The sequence below is a fragment of the Phacochoerus africanus genome, chromosome 1 (genome assembly GCF_016906955.1).
Source record: "Phacochoerus africanus isolate WHEZ1 chromosome 1, ROS_Pafr_v1, whole genome shotgun sequence".
Lineage (NCBI taxonomy): Eukaryota > Metazoa > Chordata > Mammalia > Artiodactyla > Suidae > Phacochoerus > Phacochoerus africanus.
In genome coordinates this window covers 29,457,433-29,461,296 of record NC_062544.1, presented here as the reverse complement: position 1 = coordinate 29,461,296, position 3,864 = coordinate 29,457,433, and the positions used below count along the sequence as shown (strand labels likewise).

Here is a 3,864-nt window from a genome sequence, read left to right as displayed (position 1 = left end):
TTTTTTTTTTTTTTGCCATCCCCACAGAGTGTGAAAGTTTCTGGACCAGGGATCAAACCCGTGTTACAGCAGCAACCTGAGCCATTGCAGTGACAATGCTGATCCTTAACCTGCTGCACCACAAGGGAACTCCTGAACACAGTATCTTTGATGTTGTTTTAAGGAGGGAGCTATAGTGAGAAGACAAGTCTGGGCAAGTATATCATCCAGTCCCCTAAGAGATTAATACCCAGCAGAACTTTGCCTAGCAGTGTTAATAGCATTCTTATATAGTACTGGAATCTATATGCTCCTAAAACTAAGAAATATATATATATAATAATAACAGTCAAAGGCGGGTCCTGTGAAGTTAGGGCCAGAGAGAAGGGTGGAATCACTTTTGGAATATCCCTTTTTTTTTTCCCCCAAGACTACTTGGAAGCTCTCTGCCAGAAGGCAAGCCCGACAGAAACAGAACCAAGTCCCCAAAGCAGGTTTTATTAAACCCCACCTCTGATCCTCACCCTGTTTCAATATTGAAAAGTGTGCATGTTCACCTGGAAAGCACTATTATTTTTTACAGTTAATTGCTAGGTTACATTTTCTCCTTTTGTTTGTCATTTTATAACTTGCACAAGCCCTTTGGATTTTAAATATTGTTTTCTTCCTGCTTTCCCATTTAAGGTATTATCATTAGCATGGAGTCCATAGTTAACAACCCATTTTGGTGGGGAGCAGTGAAGCAAGTTCTCCTAATGCATTGTTACTGAACAAAAGGTTTGGAAAGGTCCAGGACAAAGACAGGCTTCACTTGAAATCAGCATATCCTGGAAAAGATTTAGGTGAGCTGAAACGGAGGGTTGACCTTCCAAACTGTGACATGCATCACATGAGATGACTTGGATTCTTGTGTGGCTCCAGCCACCTATGTAGAAGGGGTGTTGACCTAGATTACCCCTTGCTGTTTGGATTGGACACACTTCACTTCCCTGTATCAAAACCATGGCCAGGCTGCCAAACAGTTGCCATCTTACACTCCATGGCTAGGCTGGAGGATTTTCACCTGTGATACTGGATAAGGAATAGCTTTTTGAAGCTTGCAGGGAAGCTGCAGAGTCCAGAGGTTGGAGATCTGGGAGTCAGAGACCAAAACCGTAGCCCTAACATAGCCTTAAATTCACAGGCACTGGTCCAATTTGTCTGATGATTTCCTTCTGGCTAGAATTTTAACTACCAAAGGAGTTTCGTTTTGGAACCTGTAAGCAATAAAGGTTCAAAGAAAGTCAACTATAAAAAAACCCCAACCAAACACTAAAGATAGTCCTTTCCTTTAATATCCAAATTTCTTGCTCCCTTATTGTTGGAGTATATATTTCACTAAAGATCAATTAAAAGAGTTGATTCATAAACATCCAGCCTCATACTTTAGCGTGCATCAATCTCCATGGGAGCCCATCAAATGCAAATTCTCAGGCTCTGTCCCCACAATATTCCAATTAAGTACGTTTTCCCGTAGTATTTTCTCATAAAGTTGTAAGGTACCAGAGAGTTTCTCATAATAGTGTAAAAGCACAAAACACCCAAATGAAGGCTGTCCACAACAAAAAAGTGCCTTTCTCACATGAAAGAAATTTGGGAGAGTCAATATAGTGCTGGCGGGGTAGTTTCAAGAAGTAGTCAGAAACCAGGATTCTTTCTACTTCATTGCTTTTCCTTCTTCAGAATTAAACTTCTGTCCAGATCCAAGATAGCTGATCAAGCTCCAGGCATCATATCTGTATTCTAGATCAAAGGAAGGAGGAAGATGAAGACTACCACCCTTCTCTTTGAGGAAACGTTTCAGAAGACACATACACACATCACTTCCGTTCTCTTCTCATTGGCCAGAATTTGGCTCTATGGCCACATCCCATGGCAAAAGAAGTTGGGAAGTATGGCCCTTATTTACTTTTTTTCTTTTTTGCCATTTCTAGGGCCGCTCCCTGGGCAAGTGGAGGCTCCCAGGCTAGGGGTCAAATCGGAGCTGTAGCCGCCCGCCTACACCACAGCCATGGCAACGCCGGATCCTTAACCCACTGAGTGAAGCCAGGGATCCAACCTGTAAGCTCGTGGTTCCTAGTCGGATTCGTTAACCACTGAGCCACAACGGAAACTCCTTTACTTTATTTAATGCCGAGCCTGGCATTACGACCCAGCACCCTGTAGGCCTTTCATGAGTGTTTGTTGAAGTATTGTTGAATTAATCAATTCTCTTTCTTCTTTTACCTGCAGCATATGGAGGTTCCCAGGCTAGGGGTCCAACTGAAGCTACAGCTGCCAGCCTACGCCACAGCCACAGCCATGCCAGATCTGAGCTATGTCTGCGACCTACACCACAGCTCCACGCCAGATCTGAGCTATGTCTGCGACCTACACCACAGCTCATGGCAATGCCAGATCCTTAACCCACTGAGCAAGGCCAGGGATCGAACCCACCACCTCATGGTTCCCAGTCAGATTCGTTTCCGCTGCGCCATGACAGGAACTCCCCTTCTTTCTTCTTGATATACAAGTCATAAGGAAGTTCAAAGTAAGAAATGTTAGGTTGACTTTAAAAACACACATACCTTGGAAAACTGGAGGTAAAATACAGAAATTTCTTAAGAGCAAATATCAAGTTTCTCTTGGCATATGACTTCTCCCATGCTGCTAACCTTATAGTAAATCAGTCACTGTCAGTTCTGGCGAGTGGTTTTATAAACTTAGTAAACCATTTGAATCTTGTGTAAAACACATTATACAGGGTAATAGCTTCATTTGGCCGAGTCATCTTAGGTGTAGTTCCACGATTGCATTAAGCTAGGCTTTATTGATATACCATCAATGTTAAACAGCTTCTTAATGAAGTGGATTGCCTTGGAGCTGTTGAATAGTGCACGTACACACACGTACATACACACACAAGTTATCATCACCTAAAAACAATGGGCAGAGGCAGTAATTATATAATATTAATGAGCAATATCACATACAATTGGATATGCCAGTTTCTAATGTAGATGAGCTGATTCTCAGTAATGGGTTTCTTGAAATGACCTGGCCCCTGAAGAAGTATCTTCAGGTTCAGCAGTCCATGTAAAATATAATAAATGTGTAAATAATTTAGCAAGGGAAATAGGTTGCATTATGACCACACTTCTGTGCTGCTATTATTTAAAAGCCCGGCAGCTTGGTATTTAGAAACCACTATGTCCAGGGGTGTTGTAATTCACCATTTGTTCAGAGTTGAAATGAGGCAGAGGCGGGCTTCAGGCCCCTAGCTCATTTTTTATTTAGAGGCAGGTTTTTTTTTTTTTAATCCATTTGGCCATTTAAGTTCCAAAAATAGAAAGAGGAAAAAGAAATAAACAAGCTTCAGATGTGGACATTTAGAGGCTAGTTTGAGTCCTCTTAAGCAAGCTCTGAGATGCGATTTTTAGGAAACATTCTACAAACTTAAGTGTATGGCGTGAGTTTAAAACTTAGATTCATTGTGTGTGTGTATTTCTTTTAAATCCACATATGGCAATTTATGAGGCAGTATTTTTCAAATTCTAGTCCTTTTAATAAACTTAGACACACAATTTTTGCTTTTTTTGTTACCAACCTATCTTATCTATTATTCACCCAATATTATTTGTAAATGGACTCACTTTTTAAAGAATTTAACTAAATAAGTCTAAAAGAAAAATTGTGTGTCACTAATGTAAATTTAAAAAATCAACACACCATGCCATAAACAGATGTTGTCATTTATTTGCCTTTTCAAACACACTAAAATAAACATTGAGTCAAACAAATGCTTAGTAGTTGAAATGAATTCCTCTGTGCTACCTAAAACATCTCAAGAAGTGTGAGTGACCCTTT

The 3,864-nt window shown here is 40.5% G+C and overlaps 1 long non-coding RNA gene across 1 annotated transcript; it reads right to left on the bottom strand.

Moving 5' to 3' along the window:
* Positions 1–461: 461 nt before the first annotated feature.
* On the bottom strand, positions 462–3,328 carry LOC125133142 (uncharacterized). The gene is made up of 2 exons (XR_007136427.1): positions 2,586–3,328; positions 462–1,761 (listed from the first exon to the last, which is right to left on the bottom strand). It is a non-coding gene; the product is annotated as an uncharacterized LOC125133142 (long non-coding RNA).
* Between the last annotated feature and the right edge of the window lie 536 nt (positions 3,329–3,864).